We start from the raw sequence: 12,037 nt of genomic DNA, 5'->3' as shown, positions 1-12,037 counted from the left end.
TTGCAACAAGATGAAGTTTTCAACGGAGGTTTAAAGTATCCAAAGGACCGAAAAGCGATACAATAAAGGATCTGTTTGAAAAATTTCAACAGACTGGGAACGTGACGGATGAACGTGCTGGAAAGGTAGGGCGAGCGCGTACGGCAACCACAGAGGGCAACGCGCAGCTAGTGCAGCAGGTGATCCAACAGCGGTCTCAGGTTTCCGTTCGCCGTGTTGCAGCTGCGGTCCAAATGACGCCAACGTCCATGTATCGTCTCATGCGCCAGAGTTTACACCTCTATCCATACAAAATTCAAACGTGGCAACCCCTCAGCGCCGCTACCATTGCTGCACGAGAGACATTCGCTAACCATATAGTGCACAGGATTGATTACGGCGATATGCATGTGGGCAGCATTTGGTTTACTGACGAAGCTTAGTTTTACCTGGACGGTTTCGTCAATAAACAGAACTGGCGCATATGGGGAACCGAAAAGAACCATGTTGCAGTCTCATCGTCCCTGCATCCTCAAAAAGTACTGGTCTGGGCCGCCATTTCTTCCAAAGGAATCATTGGCCCATTTTTCAGATCCGAAACGATTACTGCATCACGCTATCTGGACATTCTTCGTCAATTTGTGGCGGTACAAACTGCCTTAGACGACACTGCGAACACCTCGTGGTTTATGCAAGATGGTGCCCGGCCACATCGCGCGGCCGACGTCTTTAATTTCCTGAATGAATATTTCGATGATCGTGTGATTGCTTTGGGCTATCGGAAACATACAGGAGGCGGCGTGGATTGGCCTCCCTATTCGCCAGACATGAACCCCTGTGACTTCTTTCTGTGGGGACACTTGAAAGACCAGGTGTACCGCCAGAATCCAGAAACAATTGAACAGCTGAAGCAATGCATCTCATCTGCATGTTAAGCCATTCCGCCAGACACGTTGTCAAAGGTTTCGGGTAATTTCATTCAGAGACTACGCCATATTATTGCTACGCATGCTGGATATGTGGAAAATATCCTACTATAGAGTTTCCCAAACCGCAGCGCCATCTGTTGTTGACAATTGTAACTACTGTAATTTCGGAAGTTTGTCTGCCTGAAAATGTACTGTTGTCCCAAGCATATAGCAACAAACGGTGTATTTCTATCGCTGCTCGTTTAGTTTTTATTGCCTTTTCAAATATACTGGTCATTTTTGAAACACCCTATATATATATATATATATATATATATATATATATATATATATATATATATATATATATATATATATATATATATATATCAGATCTCACCAAGAAGCCAAACAATCTCCACAAAGCATGTGTTTATGATCCCCACAAATATTTTTATTGCACTTTCGCATATTGATTTTGTCATTCTTCGTTTTTTGTAAGGACAGTATGCACATATTTTTCTATCGCCATGAAGACGACTAGGTTGTTGGATAGGTTGTTGGTTGCTATTATCAGCTGGTTGCACCACATTCAGGCATCTGCATATCACACTGCTGAGCAATCGTGGTATTGGCTGTGTGAGTCGAAAGTGCATTCGTCAGCCAATGTCATGGCGGATGCAAACTTTGTAGGTGCTCTTTGGTTATTCAGAAGATAGGCAACATAGATGACGTAGGAGTTGTGAATAGCTCCGTTCACCATGTTAAAGAAGAGGTATAGGGGCCAACGTCCAGTTTTTCTACCACAATTCATATTACTGCACACTTGGTCCAAGGTATCCATTGCTCCTTTTGCAGAATTATAATTCATCACAATTTGTGGTTTGCCAGTTTCTTCACTTATGCTGTTGTCATAATGCATCGTAGAAATAAGAATAACCATTTTATTTTTCCTGGTTGGTTTGTACGAAACTGCGGTGATGTTCTCGGAAAGCAAGAAGAAGCTTTAGCCGGGGCCCCTATTTATGAACTTGGGATCTGTAAAATCCTTCAGTAGTTCTTGCTTATTTTTCTTTATTGTCCCAAGCATAGTTATTCCATGACTGGTGAGTAAGGTCTTTTTCCTAGAGGTATTCTACTGAACCAGTTGTCACACGTCCAAATTACGGTAAGAATTGCTCAGAGGCTCCAGAAGTATAGTAGTGATGAATTCTCTAAAGGACATTTCTCTTGGGAGCGTTGTTTTGCCGGTGTATATTTCAGCATTGAACACGTAGCTTGTTGAATTATCGCATATCATCAAAATTCTAACCCCGTACTTATTGGGTTTCGATGGAAGGTACATCTTGAAAGGACAACGGCCCCGAAATCCAACCATCTGTTCGTCAACAGTAGCACAAGGGCTTGGTCTGTAGTTGCTTTTACAATTTATATGGAATGGGTTCCATATGGCAGACAAGAGGGCTAATCTGTCTGTCGCCTTTCTGCTCTCGTTTCTTTGTCACCGAATCCCAAGCAATTTATGAGAAACTTGAATCTTGATTATGACATTGCGGCTCGATATCTTTTTCCCGACCTCGTTGTATCAAAGAGAACGTCAACTGACATGTGATTGTCCTTTTTAGCAGCACTCATCACAAGCAATCCTAACAGGGATTCGAATTCAGCATTTGTTACTTCTTTTGTGAAGCTAGGCGAATCTTTGTATTGAGAACGTTGTGTTTTACTTCATCATTAGTGTAAGTAATTATTGCGTCCAACATATATGAAGTAAACAATAAATGAAACCACTGACGTGGACTTTGTGCATTTTTCGCATGATCTGCAGGGCCTGGAGTGAAGTGAATCGCATCCCTCTTTGGGGTTTTTCCCGGTTGTTTGATAAGTGTTGTCTAGCTACCACCTTCCCAGGTACTAAGAATTTCACTCTTCGCAGATGCCGCAAGAGGTTATGTAATGGATTTTTTTTATAACGCCCTGTTCGTTTGTTCTTCCGCATTGATTTATTAGTTGAGGTTGAGGCTTGAATGATGTGGTTTGCAATTTCCTGTTCCACGTCATCGATGGGTCGACGATTGGTCTCATCTCCATCTGGCTCTGAAGGATCATAGCTAGGGTCGTCCTCTTCTGACATGTTCAACAACTCATTTTCAGAGTCCTATACCTCCAACGACAGCATGTCACCCAAATTTCCTTCTAAAATTCGCTCTAATTTCGTCATCATCCAAACATCTTCTGCTCGAAGCCATGTTCTACAGACAAAATGAAGAGTGTTGTTATTACTACCAAAATATGGGACGAATTTACTAATACAACTACACTACTTCTAGTAAATGTGCGCTGTTACTGCTACCTCTTCGTCATACCAACGAAGGAATTTTATTCTGTAACGCTACCCCTTAGACGCTCTGACGAATGTGGTTCTTCTCTTACTGCTACTCATTCGTCGTATCGACGATCCGACATCTAAACTATTGAAGGAAACTCACCAGGGGCTGCGTGCCGCTGACTGCTCGTGCCAAAGTCACGTACACTACTAATCAATCGAAGCATAGCTGAGCGCGCACGGCGCTACGCAGATGTACTGTGGCTCAGTACAGTAAACATCCTACATGTCCGTCGCATCGACGAAGAGTACCGTTCCAGGGTTAAACCATAAGTTATTTAAGACTACTTTGTATTGATGAAATTATTTTTTTGGCAGTACCTTCGACTGCTGTTACTGCTGCAAATATTTTTATCAGTTATTTACAATTCATGTTTCAAACAGCGTTCAGTACATCCTAGTAGCATTTTGTTTGTTGCCCAACAAAACGGCATTTACGTACGAATAAGTAAAACTGAAATGCTTGTGAAGGTATGATTCCTAAGGTTCAATCATGAGTCATGGAGTATGAATTCGAAGTAGCTACACGCGAAGCAATTAAGTCAAGCGTGCCATTTTCATCAGTAGTAAGATATAAATTTTATATGACCCTGGCCTAGTGGAGAAAAATTCAGACGTTAAGGCTGCTTTCCGGTTATAAACAAACTATCACTGATGCAAGTAGATGGTTACACTGGGCCTTTGGTTTGGCTTTTCTCCCTCTCAACGAAGTTGGAGTGCTTTCACTGAAGGTTTAATAAGCATTAAATGTGAACGTGAAAGTGTTACATCTTTTACTAGTAGTTTGACAACGGACTTCATAGGCCTAGAATGTGGGTTTCTGTCCGAAATTCGGGCTTCGCCTAGCTTTTGAAAAAAACAACCAATGCTTGTGAGACATTTCACACGGTTTTAGGCCTTAACTATCAGATTGCCAGTCAACATATATATCTTTTGTCGATGCTGTCATCTGAACTCTGACAGCCACCTACATAGAAACGAATGATGCATACAAGCCTCACCAATCTGACGATAAACATGAGAAACATCAGCATCATCATCTATACCTCTCAGCGAGGTGCTTCGATTTATACGTTCACATAGTTTGTAGCATTGTTAACTAAGTTGTGACATGCGTTTTAATAGGATTTTAATTTAAAATTCATATAAAATCTGACACAATACAAGTAGACGTCCAGCGAGCCAGTTATGTATTGGCGAAGGCCGTCACACATTATATATCTTTAGCTCATAGGATTCATCACTTTTATTATGTATAATAAATTGTTTATAAAATTTGCGTACTTTTCCCATACCTCGTGAACTATTATAGCGTTCTTTATTCTGATTAGCGCATTTGAAAGAGGAGCAAAAATCACATAACGAAGTAGTACTATACCTATAATGCTGGTATTATTCGGTGGCACGAACAGTATCAACTATTTTTAAGTACTGCAACTATCTTTTCCAGTTGTTTAAACGTAAATGTTGCACATAACGTTAAATGTAAGATGTCGATTTTGAACAGAATTGTAGCCCACACGTAATGGAGCAACGAGAATCTCGATGCTGTTTGTTGTGGTTGGAAGGAGAGCCAACACGGTGTTACTAGAGGAGGTCGAAATGTACGCGTTTTAGCTCACGCAGGCTCCCTTGAGGTCTGGAACAGGACAAGGAAATTAGAATTTAGAAAAACGGACGTAGCTGGTGGCATACTTAACTTTAATCCATTAATGATGAATGTCGCTCTCGGCGGTACATGATTCGCAGTATTAATGGTAACTGAATATGGCGCCTTGCTAGGTCGTAGCAAATGACGTAGCTGAAGGCTATGCTAAACAATCGAATCGGCAAATGAGAGCGTAGAAGTCAGTGAACCATCGCTAGCAAAGTCGGCTGTACTACTGGGGCGAGTGCTAGGAAGTCTCTCTAGACCTGCCGTGTGGCGGCGCTCGGTCTGCAATCACTCATAGTGGCGACACGCGGGTCCGACGTATACTACCGGACCGCGGCCGATTTAAAGGCTACCACGTATCAAGTGTGGTGTCTGGCGGTGACACCACACTGTTAATGTGTCAAAAGATGGAAACTAGGCTGGTGAAACAATGAACTTTGTACGTGGCGTAGGCATTGGATTTTAAGAAAAAGGGTTAACCGAGACTTTAAAAGGGCGGCGGACGTCTTGTTGCACGACATTGTTCGGAACGGTTTGCTTGGCGCAGCATCTATCTGAGTTTGAGCAGTGTTCCAGCCGCGCTCGTTTTGGAAGGTGGTGGTGGGATAGTGGGACTTAGAATAATTCGGCGCTTCTCAGGACTCTATAATTTTTTCTGCTAGCAGATCGGCACAACTTACGATTCTTTTCTCTGAAGTGGGTTTGGGACTTGGATCCTGTCCACTGAGGTTGGACATCAGTCAATTTTCCTGTGAGCGAGCCAGATTTTTTTATGCTACTAATCGGCACTTAGGTTACAGCATCTAGTGTCTGTTTGACTCTCTTTAAGTGTCAGTCTGTATACGATTTACCTTCACTTAACTTTTAGCTGCGAACACAGCCTGTATTTTTCCAGATGTTTTCACTCACATAATTTCATTTAATGAGTTCGCTAACAACTCTATTAAGGCTGAGAGGCGGCATGCTTTTATGATGCACACAGTGACTTGCTCCCTCTCATATTTATATCTTACTCTGAGTAATTCGATTTGTGGAAGTATAGCCGAGTATGGTCATTACAAGGCTAGTACTCAGAACTCAGAAGATACGAATATTTTACTCTCTAATTGAATGTGGTGAAAAGTTGCTATTCCTTTACACGTAGGCTTTCTACGTAGCATCTCTCGTCGCCCGGGTGGTCCGGCGACAAGCGGGTTATGCTGATCTTGAAAGGGTTATGTCGATGGGTGTGAGGGAGTCGAGTGGATGCTGTCCAGACGCCGACATTGTCATAAGAGCGGGGGCGACACGCCCACAGGGGCCTGAAGGAACGGCTGGAGTTAGAGTTTCCGTTACTTCGCAGAAACTAAGTGAAAACGCTTTCTGACGGGCTACGAGTGAGGCGTGGGAATGACTTGTGTTCCTAGGCAGCCTCGGCAGGCAAATTCCCACGTTTTCTGCAAAATCATAGCTGTCATTGGCTTGATCAGGGGATAGCTCCGTGATGTAGAAAAATCGGTGCCAAGCAAGTAAATGTCACAAGCTAGTTTATGGACAACTTCGCCTTCACAGCGTTTATAAAGTATCCAGTTTGACATACTGTAAATGTTTTATGTGTTTTGTTTATTATTTTGAGTTTAGTCACAATAAATCAAATAGCTATTTTGGACAGAATTATCATTCTGTAGATCGGTAGAGCAAACCTTTTATTTCTCACTACAGTAATGAAACTTTCCTTTATCAAATTAATTTGTGTCAAATTAAATTATTACAAGTGACAAACTCTTTTCCACTCTACTTGCAGGGTCGATTACTGTCAGTTCACGTTTCTTCTTAATCCATGTGCAAAAGTGGGAGTTAGAAAAGGGGGGCTTAGAGCATCATTTACATCTGAAAATTCTGGAAGAATTTAGTGTTAAATACACTGCTTGCCCTGGCCCCTCACAAGGCCTTGATTTACTTTCTAACCACTTAAAGAATATTTGGTTTCACTAGTATTCGAATTATTGACAATATTTTGAAGTCAATAAACTTTATTATTAAAAATTAATTGTTGTCTTGTAGTTAGTTAAATAACGACTTAACACCTAGGTAGAGCATAGTTACCATATCTCTTGCTGATTAATAGCGTAAGGTGCAAAATTATTAACTTTCTTTAATTTTAAAGTGAAGAAGTACCATCCCCAGTGAAGACGACAAAAACAGTCCTGTCCTTATTATAAGCCGCTGTCGCCTATTTTGATTCCCACATTGGAATTTCACCAACTTGAGCAAAAATTAACGCTCTTACTAAGGTAATCGGAAAAATGAAACAAATTTTCGATAACTGTAGGTAATTTTGTCACAAATAACACTATCAAAATAGTACAATAGTGTCTATTCACCTCTAGTCACTCATGTTTTCTTCACATAGACGTCATAAAAAGCCCAAACACTCTAAATCGTATAGCAACCGCTACAGACTCTGTTTATTTCCACAGTGGCATCTTCGTTTTCATATCGTCCTTCAACGCGCTAAATACCGGTTCAAGAAATTCTCCAGCAGAATTCAGCACCTGTTATGGACAAAAACTAAATATCACGTGTAGGGAACAATCGTATAATATACACCTTTCCACTTTTAAGCCGCAGGTCATACTTTACTTTACAAGAGTATTTCATGATTTTTATTACAAAAGTCGACGACATTGCCAGTGTGTCTACTACATCTTCTTACAGAATAGTTAACATTTTTCACAACACATTACATTTACAAAAGACACCTATACTGAGGTAACGAAAGTGATGGGATGCGTCTTAATATCTTGTCGGATATCCTTTTGCCTGGCATAGTGCTACAAACTCGTCGTGGTTTGGACTCAAAAATTCGCTGGTGGCCCCTACAGAAATACTGAGCCATGCTGCCTCTAAAGCCGTCCATAAATTGTGGACGTGTTGCCAGTATAGGATTTTGTGAACGAACTGACCTCTCGCTTATGTCCCGTAAATGTCCGAGAGGATTCATGTAGGGAGATCTGGGTGGCCAAATAATTCACTCTGTTCTTCAAACCAATCGCGAAAGATTGTGGTCCGGTGACAAGGTGCACTGTGACCCATAAAATTTCCATCGTTGTTTGGGAACATGACGTCCATAAATGGCTGCAAATGTTCTCCTTGTAGCCGAACGTAGCCATTTCCAGTCAATGAGCGCTTTAGCCGGACTAGAGGAGCCAGTCTATTCCGTGCAAACACATCCCATCCCATTGTGGAGCCACCACCAGTTTCCACAATGTCCTGTGGACAGCTAGGGGGGTCTGTTCCACGCTCCAACAATGTCATCAGCTCTTACCACTGAAATTGGAGCACATCTGGTCAGGATACGGTTTTCCAGTCGTCTAGGGTCCGGTCAATATGGTCACGGGCACAGGAGAGGCGCTGTAGGCGATCTCATGCTGTTAGCAAAGACTCGCGTCGCGCGTCTGTTGCCGTAGCCCACTAATGCCAAATTTCGCAGCACTGTCCAACATAAATGTTCGTCTTATGTCTCACACTGATTTCTGCGGTTATCTTACACATTGTTGCTTGTCTGTTAGTACTGGTAACACCAAGCAAACGCCGCAGTTGTCGGTGATTAAGTGAGGGCCGTCGGCCACCGCGTTGAGCGTTGTGAGAGGCAACGCTTGAAATTTGCTATTTTCTACACAGTCTTGACTTTGTGGATCTCGGAATATTGAATTTCCGAAATGAAGTGCTACTGTTCAACGTCTGTTAATCCCCGTCGTGCGAGCATAATATCGTCGGAACCTTGGCACATAAATCACCCGAGCACAAATGACATCTCCGCCAACGCACTGCCCTTTCATATTTGGTGTACGCGATGCTACTTCCAGCTGTATATGTGTATAACGCTATGCAATGGCTTTGGTCACCTCAGTGTAGTTCATAAATATTTCATAATATTACGTCATTAGTCTTGATCAGTCATAATGAAAAGTAAGTGTAATTACATATGTGACGGAGAAAAGAAAACTATATGTCAGTGAAATAACTGTTGTATTGCTAGAACTTCGTGCTACATGGTGTAGGTTCCTGTAGTCATGTCCTAGTTCATGAACCGCGGGATATGTATGAGTGGCCAAGAAAAGTGGTCCCGACAGTCGGAATACCAGTTACTTTGGAATAAGGCTGGGCATCTCAGACATATTCTGAGTCGTGGTAACCTTTGTGCCCATACGGCAAAGACTACCAAATCCACCGGTTAGTCCCTCAACCGTTAGGGGTAATACCCAATGGGACTTAGCGCAAGTAAGGCTAGCAACCTGCTTCCCTGGTACTTTAAATATGATGCTGGCAACAATCAGAGCAAAATGCCACGGACCTTTGGAGGTGACGGAGTCCCACATCTAACTGACAAACCAGGGACTCCTGAGATACGACTTGGCAAACAAATGGTAATGAGATGGGGAGCTATTAATATCAGTGGGGGCTACTCGGGGGAGAAGGTAGAGCTGGCAGTGGCTGCAAGTAAGATGGGGCTGGACGTTTTAGCTGTTAGTGACATTCAGGTAAGGGGCGAGAAAGAAGAGGAAGTGGGAGAATACAAGGTCTACCTGTCAGGAGTCAAAGCAGGAATAGCACAATGGGGTGTAGGGCTTCACATCAGGAAAGAAATGGAACCCAGCGTAGTTGCAATAAGGTATGTAAACGAACGACTGATGTGGATAGATTTGACAGTGTCTAGCAAGAAAATTAGGATTGTGTCACCATATTCGCATTGTGAAGGGACATATCAAGATAAGATGGATAGTTTTTATGAGGCACTCAGTGATGTAGTTGTTAGACTAAAGGACAAGGACAGTGTTCTGGTCATGGTTGATTTTAACGCCAGGATTGGAAATCGAACAGAAGGGTATGAATAGGTTATGGGAAAATTTGGAGTGGATATGGAGGCCAACAGGAACGGGAAACAATTCTTGGATTGCTGTGCCAGTATGGGCTTAGTAATCACGAACTCCTTTTTTTAAACATAAGAACATTCACCGGTATAGTTGGGAAGGTAGAGGAACCAGATCTGTCATTGACTATATAATAACAGATCAGAATTGAGGAAGGCTGTGAGGGACACACATGTATTCAGGGGATTCTTTAATGACACTGATCAGTATTTAATCTACAGTGAAATTGGGATTGTGAGGCCGGAAGTGCAGGTGGGCAGGTCCATATGTAGGAAGATAATAGTGAAGAAACTTCACGATAAGGAAATCAGGCATAAGTAAATAACAGCGATTTCAGAAAGGTACCAGTTAGTTGAATGTAGTCAATTACAGTCATTGGAAAAGGAATGGACAAGGTACAGGGACACAGTACTAGAGGTGACTAAAAAATGTCTTGGAACAGTAGTGTGTAAAAGTAGGAAGAAGCAAATTGCTTGGTGGAATGACACAGTCAAAGCAGCGTGTAAAAGGAAAAAGAAGGCGTATCAAAAATGGCTACATACTAGAACTCAGGTAGTCAGAGAAATTTATGTTGAAGAAAGAAACAAAACCAAACAGATAATTGCAGGATCCAAGAAGAAATCTTGAGAAGACTTTGGAACAGGTTGGAGACTATGGGTCAAGCTGCTGGAAAACCATTCTGGAGTGTAATTAGCAATCTTCGAAAGGGAGGTAAGAATGATATGACAAGTATTTTGGACAGGTCAGGAAAACTGCTGGTGAATCCTGTGGATGCCTTGGGCAGATGGAGGGAATATTTTGAAGAGTTGCTCAATGTAGGTGAAAATACGATCAGTAATGTTTCAGATTTCGAGGTAGAATGGGATAGGTATGATGTTGGAAATAGGATCACAGTTGAGGAAGTAGAGAAAATGGTCAATAGATTGCAGTGCAATAAAGCAGCTGTCGTGGATGAAATTAAGTCGTAACTCATCAAAGACAATGGAGTGTCAGGTCTTAAATGGCTACACAGGATAATTGAAATGGCCTGGGAGTCAGGACAGGTCCCATCAGACTGGACAAAAGCAGTAATCACACCAATCTATATACATTGAAACAGAAAAGATTGTAACAACTACAGAGGTATCTCTTTAATCAGCGTTGTGGGTAAAATCTTCTCAGGTACTGTTGAAAGGAAAGTGCGAATATAAGTTGAGGACCAATTGGATGAAAATCAGTGTGGGTTTAGGCCTCTCAGAGGTTGTCAGGACCAGATCTTTAGCTTACGGCAAATAATGGAGAAGTGTTATGAGTGGAACAGGGAATTGTATCTATGCTTTATATATCTAGAAAAGGCATATGACCGGGTTCCTAGGAGGAAGTTATTGTCTGTTCTACGAGATTATGGAATAGGAGGCAAACGTTTGCAAGCAATTAAAGGTCTTTACATGGATAGTCAGGCAGCAGTTAGAGTTGACGGTAAATTGAGTTCATGGTTCAGAGTAGTTTCAGGGGTAAGACAAGGCTGCAACCTGTCGCCACTGTTTTTCATATTATATATGGATCATATTTTGAAATCAATAGACTGGCGGGGTGAGATTAAGATATGTGAACACAAAATAAGCAGTCTTGCATATGCGGATGACTTAGTTGTGATGGCAGATTCGATTGAAAATTTGCAAAGTAATATTTCAGTGCTAAATCAGAAATGTAAGGACTATGGTATGAAGATTAGCATCCCCAAAACGAAAGTAATGTCAGTGGGAAAGAGATATAAACGGATTGAGTGCCAAATAGGAGGAACGAAGTTAGAACAGGTGGATGGTTTCAAGTACTTAGGATGCATATTCTCACAGGATGGCAACATAGTGAAAAAACTGGAAGCGAGGTGTAGCAAAGCTAATGCAGTGAGCGCTCAGCTAGGATCTACTCTCTTCTGCAAGAAGGAAGTCAGTACCAAGATCAAGTTATAAGCACAACGCTCAATCTTTCGACCAACTTTGTTGTATGGGAGACGCGTAAAAGTCTCACCCTAAAACGTGCGGGTGGTGAACCCTAGTGGTTAGCTGGCGACGTGGGTGTCCAGTCCATCCCTTATCGTAGGGCCTTCTAGCTTAACACGGTTCTGCTCTCGGCTTCTGTTCTCGTTTCTCCCCTCGGAAATGTGTCGGTCTGACGGTGGGAAGGTACTACATGCATTTAGGCATTCTTGTGTTAG

This window comes from Schistocerca gregaria, chromosome 7, assembly GCF_023897955.1.
Source record: "Schistocerca gregaria isolate iqSchGreg1 chromosome 7, iqSchGreg1.2, whole genome shotgun sequence".
Classification (NCBI taxonomy): Eukaryota; Metazoa; Arthropoda; class Insecta; order Orthoptera; family Acrididae; genus Schistocerca; species Schistocerca gregaria.
Note: the sequence above shows the minus strand (reverse complement) of the source record.